Genomic DNA, 18,639 nt, shown 5'->3' with positions numbered 1-18,639 from the left:
AGTCTGTTGTTCCATGTCCAGTTCTAACTGTTGCTTCCTGACCTGCATACAGATTTCTCAAGAGGCAGGTCAGGTGGTCTGGTATTCCCATCTCTTTCAGAATTTTCCACAGTTTATTGTGATCCACACAGTCAAAGGCTTTGGCATAGTAAATAAAGCAGAAATAGATGTTTTTCTGGAACTCTCTTGCTTTTTCCATGATCCAGTGGATGTTGGCAATTTAATCTCTGGTTCCTCTGCCTTATCTAAAACCAGCTTGAACATCTGGAAGTTCACAGTTCATGTATTATTAAAGCCTGACTTGGAGAATTTTGAGCATTACTTTACTAATGTGTGAGATGAGTGCAATTGTGTGGTAGTTTGAGCATTCTTTGGGATTGCCTTTCTTTGAGATTGGAATGAAAACTGAACTTTTCCAGTCCTGTGGCCACTGCTGAGTTTTCCAAATTTGCTGGCATATTGAGTGTAGCACTTTCACAGCATCATTTTTCAGGATTTGAAATAGCTCAACTGGAATATCATCACCTCCACTAACTTTGTTCATAGTGATACTTCCTAAGACCCACTTGACTTAACATTCCAGGATGTCTGATTCTAGGTGAGTGTGAGTGATCACACCATTGTGATTATCTAGGTTGTGAAGATGTTTTTTATACAGTTCTTCTGTGTACTCTTGCCACCTCTTCTTAATATCTTCCACTTCTGTTAGATCCCTACCATTTCTGTCCTTTATTGAGCCCATCTTTCCATGAAATATTCCCTTGATATCTTTTAATTTTCTTGAAGCGATCCCATGGATTGTAGCCTAGCAGGCTCCTCCCTCCATGGGATTCTCCAGGCAAGAGTACTGGAGTGGGTTGCCATTTCCTTCTCCAGGGGATCTTCCCGACCCAGGGATCGAACCCGGGTCTCCCACATTCCAGGCAGGCATTTTAATCTCTGAGCCACCAGGGAAGCCATCAAGAGATCGCTAGTCTTTCCCATTCCCTTGTTTTCCTCTATTTCTTTCCATTGATCACTGAGGAAGGCTTTCTTATCTATCCTTGCTGTTCTTTGGAACTCTGTATCCCAATGGGTATATCTTTCCTTTTCTCCTTTGCTTTTCACTTCTCTTCTTTTCACAGCTATTTGTAAGGCCTCCTCAGACAGCCATTTTGCTTTTTTTGCATTTCATCTTCTTGGAAATGTTCTTGATTCCTGTCTCCTATACAATGTCATGAACCTCCATCCATAGTTCGTCAAGCACTCTATCATATGTAATCCCTTAAATCTATTTCTCATTTCCACTGTATAGTCATAAGGGATTTGATTTAGGTCATACCTAGTGGTCTAGTGGTTTTCCCCACTTTCTTCAATTTAAGTCTAAATTTGGCAATAATAATGTGTAAAGAAATACTGAAATAAATTTTTATGTTGAAAGAAGAGATACATTAAATGAAAAATAAATTTGGGCAATTTGTGAATATAAACCTTTGTATAGCTATATTCAAAATATATTAGACTATAATCTCTTAAAGAATAGGAATTATTTTTGTTTTTTCAATCTTTGCATGATATTCAACTAATGTGATGCTGGGAGGGATTGGGGGCAGGAGGAGAAGGGGATGACCGAGGATGAGATGGCTGGATGGCATCACGGACTCAATGGACGTGAGTCTGAGTGAACTCCGGGAGATGGTGATGGACAGGGAGGCCTGGTGTGCTGCGATTCATGGGGTCACAAAGAGTCGGACACGACTGAGCGACTGAACTGAATTGAACACAGATGTTTAATTAAAAATATATATTCCAAATTATACTTTAAAAGTTCACTTGAAAACTGAAACGGTTAGTTACTCAGTTTCATCCAACTCTTTGCAACCCCATGAGCCTGCCAAGCTCTTCTGTTCATGGGATTTCCCAGGCAAGAATAATGGAGTAGATTTTCTTTTCCTTCTCCACGGTACCTTCCTGAGCCAGGGTTTCGAACCTGGGTCTCCTGCATTGTAGGCAGACTTTTTACCATCTGAGCCACCAGGGAAGCCTCTAAAGTTCACTTATAATTCCTAAACAATTAAGATATTTTTAAGAACCTCAAAGATTGAAGTATAACTTTTTGTTCCTTAGTCTCTTCATAGCGATTTTAAATAATTTTATTTTTTTAAATAAAATGTGTTTGTATCAACTCCAAATAATTTTGTATACTAAATTCTTTTCATTTCTAGAAATGATCATTGAGAGTGGATTATGATAATTAGCTCTTCGCTGGTGGTTCAAACGGTAAAGAATCTGCTTGAAATGAAGTAGAGCCGGGTTTGATCCCTGGATTGGGAAGATCCCCTGGAGAAGGCAAGGGCTGCCCACTCCCGTATGCTTGCATGTAGAATTCCATTGACAGAGAGCTGGTGGGCCACAGTCTTTGTGGTTACAAAGAGTCCAGACATGACTGAGCCACTAACACTTACACTTTTTTCTTCACTATCATACTTATCAAGAAAAAAAATACAAAATAGTATTCTAAAGACAAAGAAAAACTCTGTGTTGCAGAATTATTTTCTCTCATGCAATGTCAGGCAGATGGTTGAGATCACTGTGGTTCTTGATGAGTGGGAAGTAAGAACATCTCCACATTTTACTAAGGAGAAGTGTCCACAAACAAGTAAATTTTTAATGTAAAATTTGGTAGAAACCCAATACTCCATTTTATAATGAAGTGTTTGCATCAAGTAGTCCTGGCGAGCTTGAGTCTGTTCCATGCTCTGGCTAAAGCGGCATCTTCCAGGCCCCTCCACAAGGGTGGCGTCCATGGCATCTCTTGTCCTGTCTACCCTCGTGCATGGAACCACATTCTCTGGAAACTCACCTCTGGAAGCTCAGGGAGGCCCTGTTATTGCCTGTTCTTGGCCCTAGTCTCAAGGAACATGTGGGAGAGTGACTAAGTGCACTCAACTCGTGGCCCCACCAATGAGCTTCCCTCCACCCTGTGTCAAGTAGTCCTCATTTTGAGATTCTCTAATGATGCCTGATCTATATCATAGGCTTGGAATTCCTGTAATATTTCATTAGGCTTGTCAACCAGATTTATCCATAAATGAGAATAAATGAGCATGTCAGCATAAGTTATTGTGGTAATTTGTGAAACTGCTAATGAGATATTTTCTGAACTCACAAAAGGACAGAGCTATGTCATTAAATTACTACAAAATAATTTTATTTTGTGTAGTATGTGAGCTGATATTTTATCAAAAACGACACCCTGATATATCAGGAACTGAAGATTAACAATTAAATGTTCCAGTGAAGGAGGTCTGATGTTATTTAGAAGTAGCTGAGACAAAGGAATGTGAAGTTAAAAAAAAAAAGTGATTATTTTGAATTAATTGGATTTTTTTTTTACTTTTTAGAATGTAATTAGGAAACAAATCAATATTCAGAATTACCCCATTTAAAAAAGATACACTCAAACATTTTCCAGTATAACAAGTATCATGCTGTTCTTGAATATAGACCCAAACATTGTTTTCACGATGTTCATGAGATTAACAAATCTTACAGTGAGCCTGCAGGGAAAATCAGATAATCATGGGTATTAAATATGGGCTCTGCTATGCTATAAGGAAAGAAGGAAAAGGACATGTACCCAAGAGAAAAAATAATATGTATGTTTATCTCAATTTGAGCACTGTTTAAAAATAAACTGTAAGTACTCTAGCTCCTGGAGTTTATTAGACACTGATGTGGGAGATATAGAGTGTTTGTGGCTCAGTCTTGTCGGACTCTTTGTGACCCAAGGACTGTAGCCCACCAGGCTCCTCTGTCCATGGAATTCTCCAGGCAAGAATACAGTAGTGGGTTGCCATTATCTCCTCCAGGGGATCTTCCTGATCCAGGGATTGAACCCAAGTCTCCTGCATTGTAGGCAGATCCTTTACCATCTGAGCCACCAGAGAAGTTTTATGAATAAACTAAACATTCTTTCAGTATATTCTTCAACCCCTTAGTTTCATCACTATGGTATCCAGAGATCCAGTACAATTTTGATGATGTGTTTGGGTGTGATTACAGACCAACTCATCAAGGTTTGCCCATCTCAAAGACAATACACAAAATATTTACAACCTTTGCATGTGAGGACCTAAGAGTTAAAAACAGAAACACATGTGTATAGATATATCTTCAGAACTTCATTATAAGTATAGATCATCATTACTTTTTTTTTCTTCCCTAAAGTATGTTTTCATTTTATTGGCTTTAATGGTCCTTGGTAGACACCTTTCTAAAATTTCTCCTACATGTGTCTTTTATTTATCTCAGTAAGAATATCATTACTGGCTCTTTTCCTCAAAAAAAAAAAAAAAGTTAAGTCAGATTCATAAGGTTTGGAGAGGGCTGACATTAAACCTGAATGATAGGTGGAATCACTGATTTCATAAAAAAAAAAATGCTTACTGAGTGCTTTTGGCTAGAGGACCATATATTAGAAGCTGGGTATTCACTTAGATATGAGATTCCCTATGGTGTAGATCCTATAACTTAAGCATGAATGAATATAGGAGACATATATAAAATAAAAAATGAGTTCTCAAATGAATGCATTAAAAGTACCATAAATCTTTAGAAAGACCACAAACATAGAGGAACGAGATAGTTAAAAAGCCTTTGTGGGGATGAATGTCTTCAGTTGAAACATAAAGCAAAGGCAGTAATGACTTTAGTATGCTTTACATTTGTATGAAATTCTATATGAGTTATTTAATTTGCTAATTACAAGAACCATGAACATTATTAATTTGCTCAGTGTTTAAGCTATTGAACCTCAAGGCATTTATTGTAGAGTTAGGAATGAAATTCAGGTATTTTGTTTTGTCACTGATTCTGTTTATCAGTGCTCCTCAGTGGAAAACTTAGACTATCAGATAACTCTCTGGAGGAGACTTCATCACCAAAATGATGGAAGTAGTATAATAGTAAATAGTATGGGACCTGGTGTTCAAATCCTGGCTTTATTCCATTTTAGTTATGTGACCTCTGGCAAATTTCTGCAGTTCCATTTCATCTATAAATTGTTAAATAATATTGCTCATATGATTGCTTTGAGGACTGATGAAGTAATATCTGCAGTCAATAAGCTAGTATCTAACTGTATCAAGTCAATAGTTCTCAAATTTGGGGTTTTAGGACCCTTCTTGAACATGGAGTAGCTCATCTCGGCCCTCCTGCGCCCACGCAGCCACAGCTCCTTGGACGTGGGGTAGCTCCTCCCAGCCGCCGCCCCTGACCTCGACTTGTGATAGCTCCTCTCCACTGCTCCTGCGCCATCGCAGCCTGGCACTGTCAACCGCTGCCCATGATCTTTGACGCTTTACTGACTATGCCAAAGCCTTTGACTGTGTGGATCTCAATAAACTGCGGAAAATTCTGAAAGAGATGGGAATACCAGACCACCTGACCGGCCTTATGAGAAACCTATATGCAGGTCAGGAAGCAACAGTTAGAACTGGACATGGAACAACAGACTGGTTCCAAATAGGAAAAGGAGTACGTCAAGGCTGTATATTGTCACCCTGCTTATTTAACTTCTATGCGGAGTACATCATGAGAAATGCTGGGCTGGAAGAAGCACAAGCTGGAATCAAGATTGCTGGGAGAAATATCAATAACCTCAGATATGCAGATGACACCACCCTTATGCCAGAAAGTAAAGAGGAACTAAAAAGCCTCTTAATAAAAGTGAAAGAGGAGAGTGAAAAAGTTGGCCTAAAGCTCAACATTCAGAAAACTAACATCATGGCATCTCGTCCCATCACTTCATGGGAAATAGATGGAGAAACATGGAAACAGTGTCAGACTTTATTTTTTGGGCTCCAAAATCACTGTAGATGGTGATTGCAGCCATGAAATTAAAAGACGCTTACTCCTTGGAAGAAAAGTTATGACCAACCTAGACAGCATATTCAAAAGCAGAGACATTACTTTACCAACAAATGTCCATCTAGTCAAGGCTATGGTTTTTCCAGTAGTCATGTATGGATGTGAGTGTTGGACTGTGAAGGAAGCTGAGTGCTGAAGAATTGATGCTTTTGAACTGTGGTGTTGTAGAAGACTCTTGAGAGTCCCTTGGACTGCAAGGAGATCCAACCAGTCAATTCTAAAGGAGATCAGCCCTGGGATTTCTTTGGAAGGAATGATACTAAAGCTGAAACTCCTGTACTTTGGGCACCTCATGCGAAGAGTTGACTCATTGGAAAAGACTCTGATGCTGAGAGGGATTGGGGGCAGGAGGAGAAGGGGTTGACAGAGGATGAGATGGTTGGATGGCATCACTGACTCGATGGACATGAGTCTGAGTGAACTGCGGGAGTTGGTGATGGACAGGGAGGCCTGATGTGCTTCAATTCATGGGGTTGCAAAGAGTCAGACACGACTGAGTGACTCAACTGAACTGAGGGCCCTTCTACAAACTTAGAAACTCTTGTGCACCTTAATGAATGTGTATGTGGGCTATAGCTATTAATACTTGCCATAACAGGATTTTAAAATAATTTTCTAATTAATTAATTAAAAATTATAGCAATGTATACCTTACAAGCTAAAATAAATAATATTTTTAAAGAAAAGTAACTATATTTTCCAGACCAAATATTTAGTTTAAAGAATGGTTTTGTTACATTGTTAAATTTTTGTGAGTCTGTACTATTTACCATAATAAAACAAATGAGTTACCATATCTTTTTCTGTATGCAATCTGTTGTGATACGTTGTTTTTGTGGAATTATATGAAGAGAATCTGCTCATAAATATATATGTAGTTGGAAAATGGAGAAATACTTTTAAAAGCTTTTCTGATAATTGTGGATATTCTTTGGTAGAACATCAAATCTTGACAAATGATAGTTTCCTAAAGCTTTGTTGCAATGTGTGATTTGAAATTATATCAGTGAACTTTCAGAGCTCTATTACATTAAATCCCATTGATATGTTATAGATTCGGAATGAATCTTTTATGATGCATAGTCTCATAACATCATGCATTGCTCACTTGAAAAATGTTGGTTAACTGATTATGCTATCTCCCAAATGTTGCCACATTTCATTGTGCAACATTCAAAAATCACATTCATTAATGTCACCAACAATCATATTAGAAAAATCTTTATTTATTGGAAAGTTCCTAAGCCTACCATGATAGATGCAAGTTTTTTTATACATCTTAATTTTGCTTAAACTTCTGAGTTTTATTATTAACAAATAATTGTTTTCCTTGAAGTATAAACTTACTGTCTTCTGTCAAAACTTCTGCCAGATCATCTTCCAGATAAATGTAGATTGTCTGTCAGTTGTTCTTTCAAGTAAAAATTCTTTTCTATGTAAAGCACAGCTAGTACCACTCAACTCAAATAATCACACATCTGATTTTCCTCGAGATGACCATCTTACTTTAGTATATAGCAGAAGTGCATATATAAATTTTCTATTTTATCACAGGGAGGAGTAAAAAATATATATTCATGGGTTGTGATTAAGTAAAATTGTTATTTTTTTTTGCATTGTGGTTATTCTTAAGTGAATCTGATTTTCTTTTCTTTTCTTTTTTAACTGTGTATGATGGTAAAGGATTCAGTTTGGTACCAGTGCCCTGATTTTTAGTGAGACACTAGCAGTTTTCTCCACCATTGCTTTTGCACCCTCAGTGCAAATGTCAACAAAGTGAAAATGGCAAATGACATTTTAGTATTACAAAAATAGATTTGACTTCATGAACTTAGTGAAAGTGCCTTAGAGACCTCCAAGATCCTTGACCACACTTTGAGAACCACTGTACCAGACATTTCATGTTAGATAGTATTATTTTTATGAAAGAAGAGCCAAAGTTTGTGCAAAGAATTAGCAGAGTGGAGAAATATGAATGACGTATTCCTTTGAGAAATACACTTGGGAGATGTAAGAGCCAGTTGTACAACTCTCAGTTGTCGAGACTTCTGTTTTATAAAAAACCGTCTGTATTAAACACTAAAAAAAAAAAGGACCTAAATTTTTATTTGTTTTTCACAATTTATCAGGATGTCTCCATGAAGCACAGAAGAATAATTTTGTTCAAAAAATGGACAGCAGTGTCAAGTGGATTTAGGACATATAACTATATATGCCACTCAGTGTTTGTGGGTTTGAGTTGTGCACTGTTGTTCAAGTGTAATCTTTCTGTGTGGGTAGTTTTGTTAGAATAGATGTGCATGCCTTTATACAATGTGTATCCTCCATGTTACTCAGTCTAAAAAACAAAATATTATATATATTTACTTAACAATTGTTTGCTACTACACAAGACATATTTTATAGTTAAACTTGGTATATGTTTCCATAACATAGAACATGTTTCCATAACATAACACCCAAAAGTGTGGTTGTATCCTTAGTAGATGTAATATTTGGAAATTATATCAAGATGGTATTTATTTTATATGCTTCTGAAAGAAAAGTATTATCTGAATCCTTCTATATGGTCTCATTTGCAATATTTATCTGGAAAGGAAAATTCACTAAGGTATTCATATCTATTAGGTTAATTGTACTAGAACCATTCTTAAAATTTACAATTAGCTTGTTTATATAAAACTTTGTACTTTGCAGTAAACTTTTTGATACATCATCCTTTTATTCAGTACTCTTAAGATCCTCTGGAATCTGAGCTCTTATCTTTAACTTTTCTTCCTAAGTGATCCTCAGGCCACAAAACTGAGAATTGAGAATCAAATATTCAACAGAAATCTTATGAATTCTTTTTAGTCCTAAAACAAATATACCATAGCACCTTCATTTTATATTAAAAGTGTACAATTTGTTATTCAGATATATACAACAAAAATGCTAAAACCTTCCCTCAAACACTTTTTAATCTGACATGGTCAAATGACATTGAAAAACTATGGTTAAAATATTTGCAGCTCAGCCTCCGTTTGCCAGCAGAGGTTGCTCTTAGGTTAGCGATTTGAGATTATATGATGTCAAGAATATTAAGCAGCTGAAGGGAAGCTGCATTATGATGCAATTATGCAGAAGTTATATTTAAATTGAATAATAACTACCTGAGTGACTCATACATGTGTTAATCTACATATTAGCAGAAATCGTCCTCTTTACAAAGATACCTCTGAGGCAGAGCAGAAAGTGACATTCTTGAAATGAAAATTGTTTATTGGCTTGCCAGTCACTAAGAATTGCTGATTTAGAAAAATCATAAAAATAAATTATGGATTATCAATATGGGTTTATAAAATCATATCATATTCTAATCATAGCATTTTTGTTTTGTGCAAATGTGTGCACATCTGTTTAAATAAATGTATTCCCACCAACAGTGTAACAGGGTTCCCTTTTCTCCACACCCTCTCCAGCATTTATTGCTTATAGACTTTTGGATTGCAGCCATTCTGACTGGCATGAGATGGTACCTCATTGTGGTTTTGATTTGCATTTCTCTGATAATGAGTGATGTTGAGCATCTTTTCACGTGTTTGTTAGCCATCTGTATGTCTTCTTTGGAGAAATGTCTGTTTAGTTCTTAGGCCCATTTTTTATTGGGTCATTAATTTTTCTGGAATTGAGCTGCAGGAGTTGCTTGTATATTTTTGAGACTAGTTGTTTGTCAGTTGCTTCATTTGCTATTATTTTCTCCCATTCTGAAGGCTGTCTTTTCACCTTGCTGATAGTTTCCTTTATTGTGCAGAAGCTTTTAAGTTTAATTAGGTCCCATTTGTTTATTTTTGCTTTTATTTCCAATATTCTTGGAGGTGGGTCATAGAGGATCCTGCTGTGATTTATGTTGGAGTGTTTTGCCTATGTTTTCCTCTAGGAGTTTTAGTTTCTGGTCTTACATTTAGATCTTTAATCCATTTTGAGTTTATTTTTGTGTATGGCATTAGAAAGTGTTCTAGTTTCATTCTTTTACAAGTGGTTGACCAGTTTTCCCAGTACCACTTGTTAAAGAGATTGTCTTTACTCCATTGTATATTCTTGCCTCCTTTGTCAAGGATAACGTGTCCATAGGTACGTGGATTTATCTCTGGGCTTTCTATTTTGTTCCTGCTGCTGCTGCTGCTGCTGCTGCTAAGTCGCTTCAGTTGTGTCCGACCCTGTGTGACCCTATAGATGGCAGCCCACCAGGCTCTGCTGTTCCCCCGGGCATACACACCGAGGAAACCAGAATTGAAAGAGACACTTGTACCCCAATGTTCATTGCAGCACTGTTTACAATAGCCAGGACATGGAAGCAACCTAGATGTCCATCAGCAGATGAATGGATAATAAAGCAGTGGTACATATACACAATGGAGTATTACTCAGCCATTAAAAAGAATGCATTTGAATCAGTTCTAATGAGGTGGATGAAACTGGAACCTATTATACAGAGTGAAGTAAGCCAGAAAGAAAAACACCAATACAGTATACTAACACATATATATGGAATTTAGAAAGATGGTAATGATAACCCTGTATGCGAGGCAGCAAAAGAGACACAGATGTATAGAACATTCTTTTGGACTCTGTGGGAGAGGAAGAGGGTGGGATGATTTGGGAGAATGGCATTGAAACTTGTATAATATCATATAACAAATGAGTTGCCAGCCCAGGTTCAGTGCATGATACTGGATGCTTGGGGCTGGTGCACTGGGATGACCCAGAGGGATGGTACAGGGAGGTAGGAGGGATGGGGGTTCAGGATGGGGAACACGTGTATACCTGTGGTGGATACATGTTGATGTATGGCAAAACCAATACAATATTGTAAAGTAATTAACTTCCAATTAAAATAAATAAACTAAATTTAAAAATAAAAAATAAAAGACCGAAACAAAAATAAATAAATAAATAAATAAATAAATGTAAAATTAAAGTGAAAGTTGCGGAGTCATGTCCAACTCTTTGTGACCCCATAGACTATACAGTCCATGGAATTCTCCAGGCCAGAATACTGGAATGAGTAGTCTTTCCCTTCTCGAAGGGATCTTCCCAACTCAGGGACAGAACCCAGGTCTCCCCAGGCCAGAATGCTGGAATGGGTAACCTTTTCCTTCTCCATTTGATCTTCCCAACCCAGGTATAGAACCCAGGCCTCCCACATTGCAGGCAGATTCTTTACCAGCTGAGCAACAGGGAAGCCCAAGAATACTGGAGTGGCTGGTCTATCCCTTTTCCAGTGGATCTTCCCCATCCAGGAATCAAACCAGGGTCGCCTGCATTGCAGGTATATTCTTTACCAACTGAGCTATCAGGGGAGCCCAATAAATATAAAAGTGCAGGTAATTGCACATATATGAGAAAAACATTTTTTTATAAATTTTAAATTAAAAAAAATTATCTGGTGATAAGCCAAATGGATAAAGCTAAAGAAGTGTTGTATAGGCTATTTTATTTTTTGCATAGATCCATAAATGTGCCAAGTTCATTTCATGAAGAACAGTTGTAGAGTTTGAATTCTCTTGTGATAATTCAGATATATAAAATTAATTAAATCCAATGCTTCATTATAATGGTACTTTAAAAAACCTATTTAATTTTAGAAGTTTAACATGTCAAAGAAAATTATGAAGTATAACTTTTATCTTTGCTGTTAAAATACTGAGGCATTAAGGAAATAAAAAGTTCTTATAGCAATATGATATACTCCTTTGAAAACATGCATTTGAAACTAAGAAGCATTTAAAATATTACTTTAAATCACCTAACTAGTAATAATAGATTATTTATAACAATGATTTATTTTGGGTTGAGCAAACTTTTTCTATAAAGAACCAGGTAGTAAATAATTTAGGTTTTGTAAGCTATATGGTCTCTATCATAACTGGTTAAGCATATGGTAGAACAAAAGCAGCCATAGACCATACGTAAAGGAATGGATGCAATTTTGTTTAAATAAAATTTTATTTCCAAAACAGCTGGTGGACCAGATATGGTTTGTGCACGGAAGTTTGCCAATCCCTGGTCTATATCAAAATATTATAGAAAAACTAATAAAATTATTTTTATGAACAAATTTTAATTTTAACACCACTTGTTGTTTCACACCATTTGTTGAGGACATGATATTTATTGTTCTAATTTATGCACAATTAGATTTATATGCTTCCATTATCAGTGATTTTACACCTGATGCCGTGAATTATATACTTTATATATATATATATATATATTTTATTCCAGTATTACTACTTTTTATAAGTAAAAATTATTAACAAAATTTAGGTTTAGAGTTTCACTCTGGGGAAATTTTTTTATATGTCTTATAGTTAAAACTACTAGAAATTTTACAGCCTTTTTTTTCTTTTTTTCCAATATTGTTTTTCTCAAATATTTATCCCAGCTTATTTTTTCTAATTTTTGCTACTTTATGATAATATAGTAAAATACCTTTATATTTGACTCAAATTAGTTGTATATTACTGACAATAATAAAATTTCATTAATAAGGTATTCTATAAGAATATGGCTAAGTAAGGTATTTTTATGGTTGCTTTCTTGAGTATCTTGCAAAGATGAAACAGACTCTTGGAAAACTGTTTATTTGTTTAGTTAATCTATCAAATAATCGTGATTGTTTTAAACATATAACTACTATGTTGCCATATTCATTGGTATTAAAGATATAAATAAAACAGAAGTCTACATATACATTTTGAATAATTTTCAATATTGAAATATTGAAACACTATATTCCAAAAGATATTTCTTAAATCTTATGTATGGATATATTTTAATGAACATTTTAGAGCCAACAAAATTAAAAGATAATCTTCTGTAATATTTGTTACTAATATGTATCATGTAAGAATTTTATAATTCTTATAGAGTCATTGTTTATTGAGAACTTAATATATGTTAAAATATTTACTTTTCTGTCACCAATATTAGCTCACAACAAAAATTTTAATCTTGAACTTTTAATTTTAGGTAATTTCAGTTAACTGTGGATCTGAGCAATATAAATGTAATTTACTTTATTTTATTTTTTAAATTTTTAATTTTACTTTATTTTACTTTACAATACTGTATTGGTTTTGCCATACATTGACATGAATCCACCACAGGTGTACATGAGTTCCCAAACATGAACCCCCTTCCCACCTCCCACCCCATATATCTCTCTGGATCATCCCTGTGCACCAGCCCCAAGCATCCTGTAATTTCTTTTAATTCAAATTTAACTTTGAAAACTTCCCCTTGGTAAACTAAATGATTTTTTTTTTAAACCTTAAAATGATTTACATACATATCTTAAAATATTTCATTTACTTAATACATAAATATATTTTCCTATGAGGCTTTAATATTGACATTAATATGAATAGGAAAAATAAAGATATAATTAATTTATAAAGTGTTTTTGTTCTTTCATTCTTTAGTGGAGAAAACAATGTCACAAATAATTTAGAAGAAAATTTACATCACAATCAACTTTTCTGCCAAGAAATGAAAATAAAATATTTAAACTTTAGCTTCCTGATATGCATTCAGGATATGCATAACTGATATGCATAAATATGCAAATATAGGTAATTTAAATCAAGAACCCAACAAATATACATGTTAACATAAGACATTTTAAATATCACACCTTGATTTCAAACTATGCATACTAAGTACATGTGTCTTGTTTCTATTGAAATAAAGCATTAGTTTTGGTCACAGTCAAGCATCACCAAGAATATACAATGTGTTTGTATCTGCTGGAGCTGTCAGTGGTTTTATGTTACCATGCTTATGATAAGGAAGAATAATATGGAGTAAACTTCAGCCTAGAGCTAAACTTCCTTCATAATTGAGCATATTTAGCTGTACACTCTTATGATTAGGTCCACATCTCCAGGCAGTACTCACTAGTTAATAGCCCATCTTAAAATAAAGGTGGACTTTGCATTTGGCTCCTCAATTTACTCTCACAAAAATTTAACACTATAGTCACTTTAATCTGTAAAGTGTTACATCCAAGCAATATGACTAGACCAGATTTCTAAACTATGTTTTATGTACAATATTTTATTGAACTGTTTACTAGTGAGACAATTTTTTAAATAAATAAAAGAGAGAAATGAAAAAAGAGAGAGAGAGACAGAAATCAGTTGTTAGATTTAAAAGTAAAATAGTTATTAGGATATTAGGGCTTGATGGCAGAAGATCTATCATAGTCACAGCTGCCATAATGTGTCTTAAATTCAGGGCATGACACAATAGATATACAATGAACATTTTTTAAATAAACGATTGAACAATGTAGAATGTTGATCCTCCAAATCTTTATAGACAATTCTTGTTATTTTTAAAATAAACAAATAGTGCATATTACATGCTGGTAGTTTTCTAAGCCTTTTATAAAAATTGATTTATTTAATCTTACTCAAAACTGTATTAAGTAGGTGCCAGTATTATCCCTATTTAATGATGAAAGGATTGGTTAATTTGCCCAAGATCAAAGTTAGATAGACTCTGGGGCAGGTCTAATTCTACCTCACACAAATGATCTTGAACTATGTGACATTTAGTTTTTATCAAATGTACAGCCAAGATTGTGTGGATATATGCTTATGTATGTATGTGTGGCAGGAAGGGAGGTGGTGTTTAAAAGCTACGGCCTCTTCTCATATCTCAATACCAGTGTTATCATCTTTTTTTTTTTTTTTTACCTTTTCTGTAGTTTTATACTCCTGGAGTATACACTACTTGGATTGGATAGTGCATACCAGAGAGAATAGTCTCATAGTGAGCATTTTAGTCTCAGGGGGTGAAAAATGAAGAAAAAGATTGTTAAAAGTTGATCTCCCACTATTAGGTTCTTCCCAAATGAATCACACCTCCCTTTTATTGTTCTTTCTCCTTTCCAATGTGATTCTATTTTCTGAAATTCAGTGTTACGTTTATTATAAGGAGGTTGTTGGGATGCATCACATCTTTTACCATCTCTTAAAGAGAGATATTCCTGTCCTAAGTGACAACAAATCTATTGCTTTCATCAAGCAATTAATATGTTTATATTTTGTAGACATTTTAAACTGAGAGTCAGATAATGTTCCATTTGTTTTTGTTTTGACTACCATATATAATATTTGAAAATTGCAACTCTTTAATATTGAATAAACCTAATGACCTGTACAAAACTGGTCTAGTTTTCACCCAGTCTGCATTTTCCCTTAGCTCTAATGTTGTATTTGGAAGGTGGCTTTAATTTTTTAATGAAGCAGTGTAAGACAAATGGCTTCCCAAGTGGCTCAGTGGTAAAGAATCTGTCTGCCAATGCAGGAGACACAGGTGACAATGGGTTAGATCCCTAAATTGGGAAGATGTTCTGGAGAAGGAAATGGTTACCCATTCCAGTATTCTCACCTGGAAAATCCCATGAACAGACGAGCTGGGTGTGCTACAGTCCATGGGGTTGCAAAGAGGACATGACTTAAGCAACTGAGCATGCTTAGTCTTGGGCACACAATCATTCCAGTATACATTGTTGTTTAATGAATAACTAGCACAAAGATTATTTCATACTGGTTTTCATTCAGTTGAACTAAACTACTTACATCCTTCCTGGGTTAAGGCCAGAAATGACCTTGGTGGCCGAGTCAAGCTAAGAGAGTAACCAGGATTTCCATGACTCCAGAGCAGGAGGATACAAGGCCTGAGAGATTGCTTTTATCAACATAGTCACATTAAACTCCAATCAATTAGTATGTTTTAGAGACAGGTTCTCCATGATTATAAACTATGATGTCAGAATGTTTTTCTAGATAACAGCACTCCAGTTAAAAGAATTTTCACAGTGTCAAAGTATGGGATCCTTCTGAAATCTTGGAGTGCAGCTTTGTTTTGAAATATAGCATAATTATTAAGTGAGACAGAGAGAGAGAATATGAATCTTGGTCACTGAGGAGCCCAAGCAATCTTATGATCACCATTTTGCCCTCATTCCCATTACTTAATTTTGGAAGATAATCTATGAAATCCTGTCTGTTTTTTGGAGCTTAAGCTAGTGAAAAAAGATTCATATTTAAATACCATTATGGGTGAATATATTATATTTATTTATTTTATACTAATTCATGAAATAAAATCTGGACTCATTCCCTGATTGACTTAATGAATAACAGAACTTGTTGATTTTAAAAGAGACTGGCATGTTTTAGCAATTTTTTTTTCAATTGCAAACGTCATATAGGCCCATAATAGGAAATATGGAAACTTTAGAAGACTAACGTTTAGTCTATCTACCCAAAAGCCAGTGCAATTACTTCTCTGGCACTTTGCCATATATCTTTTAAAGGAAGACATTGAACTTGAAAACATAACCTCAGAAACGCCAAAGGATACACAGGATTAAGAGATAAGGCAGTTTACTAAAAAACCTAAGAATGCAAACTCACTGTGGGTTGACAAAAACTCTGTGTCAATCATATAGCTAACAGAACACAGAATATTGAATATAGTTCCCTGCGCTGTTCAAAATAGGACCTTGCTGTTTATCTATTCTATATATAACAGTTTACATCGGCTAAACTCAAACTCCCAAGCCTTCTCTTATCTTTATTCTTTTATTCCTAAATTTTCTTGTGTCTTCTTTCTAAATATATGTCATACTTTGATTAGGCTCTCTACTGCTACTGCTACTGCTAAGTCACTTTAGTCTCTACTCTCTTATTTCTGTTGTTCCATCTCTACCTTCCTCATTAAATTCCTAATATCCCCCCAAGAGGCCTTTTGTCTTTTTCCAAACAACTCATAGGGTCTTTTAAAAAAATTCTCCATTTTTATCTCCTCTGCTTGCTCTGATGTTGAATTTTGAATGTCTATATCAGATGTGGAAACAGATACTTTTACATAATATATTTTATGCTACACAACCCTACAATCTCCAAATCAAAGCATATTGTAAAAATTATTATAAGCCTAAAGTGAATGGAGCTATCATTGCATTCATCTATATGTCCTTACTGAATGTAATTTGAAAACAAGTCTGAAAATTTACATTGTGAGGATTAAGATTGTTGGTTTACAAGGCCTATGTATCTTAGATATGTAAAAAAAATCAGTAAAGTACCATATTTCTTATTGTTTGCAATCTTATTTTAATTGTTTCATAACAGTAAAAGATGCTTTAAATAACGATTTTGTTAAATTTGCAAGGATGTTTTCCCTTCTTTCACACTGAATATAATTATTGCACTCTCTGTTTTTGAATATTAAAGTGTTTTTACCACTCTATCTTCAGCTTCCTGCAATTACGATTGAGAGAAGAATTCTGGGTGGTCCATTAGCTTGCTATTCAGTTCCTTGAAGAAACTGTGACTATTTCATGGAATTGATATTCCAATTTAGTTATGACTTTGCCTTATATGGGCTTCTCTGATAGCTCAGTTGATAAAGAATCCCTGGGTTGGGAAGACCCCCTGGAGAAGAGAACAACTACCCACTCCAGTTTTCTGGCCTGGAGAATTCCACGGACTGTATAGTCCATGTGATTGCAAATAAATGGACACAACTGAATGACTTTCACTGCTTTATACAGAGAATCCTAAAGGAGAGATATTTCAAGGTAGTGCTATGGAAAGAGTAATTGTGATGCTGACAGAAACCAGAAGGGTGGAATGGAAGGGTTCTTTAAATTAAGTTCCAGATATAGGAAATTTAGAAATATAGTGTGATATTTAGCACTGATACCTTGAAGTATATTGGAGACTTATGACAAAAATTCAGAAGTCAGATAAGTGTATTTTTAGCCTTATCAATACATAGTCATTAATGAGTATTAAAAAAAAAAAAAAAAACTTGAAATGTAGAGCAAGAAAAGCCCTTTCTGTTTAAACTAAACGGAATATCCACATTTGGGAAGTTGAAGGAGACAGGAAGAATAAAAGAAAAGCAGGCCCCGACAAGGGCCACAAAAGAAATTTATAATTATTGATAAACTGGATACTATAAGGCATGAGAATCTTGAACAAGTCCAGAGGGAATAGTTCATAATCTTGAAAACAAGATATGATCCTGGGATCAGAAAACCAACCCCAGACTGATTCTCAACTGGAGTCTCAGAGTCACATGTTTTATGTATCTGGTGGAAAATCTATAGATAAGAATATTAGTTACTGATTTGTTATTGATTACTGTTTCCTAATTACTCAGTGGTTAATGATCATTTTGTTCTTTGGCCCTGAAGGCCACATGAGTTACAATTTAACTCCCCACATATTCTTTCATTCACGGCTGAAAGTATAATAAAGCTGGCTGGGATTCAGTTTTGGCACCTTCACCTTAGAGTAGTGTTGGTCCCCTGGTCTTCGCTTTTCTCTAAATTCTTGTGTCTCATCTCTCATTCTCTCACCGTATCACGCTTTCAAAAACCCTGCTTGTCAAGCTGGTCTCGACAGAAAGTTAGCAAGGAGAGAATGTAAAAGTTCTGAAAGGTATGACTTGTAAAATAAATGATTTTAGGCAAAAAGATATTTTTCAGGGATGAAGAGTTGGTCAGAAGTGACACATATTTCAGTAAAATTTACAAAAACTAAAGCTAGAAGAGTACACTTTATTATTTAGTAGAAAAGCAATTAGAGATTTAAAGTGCATATTTATATACGGCAATATGTATATGATTGCATGCTCAGTTGTGTCCAACTCTTTGTGACC

The sequence above is a fragment of the Capricornis sumatraensis genome, chromosome 1, assembly GCF_032405125.1.
Source record: "Capricornis sumatraensis isolate serow.1 chromosome 1, serow.2, whole genome shotgun sequence".
Classification (NCBI taxonomy): domain Eukaryota; kingdom Metazoa; phylum Chordata; class Mammalia; order Artiodactyla; family Bovidae; genus Capricornis; species Capricornis sumatraensis.
This window is presented reverse-complemented; position numbering follows the sequence as displayed.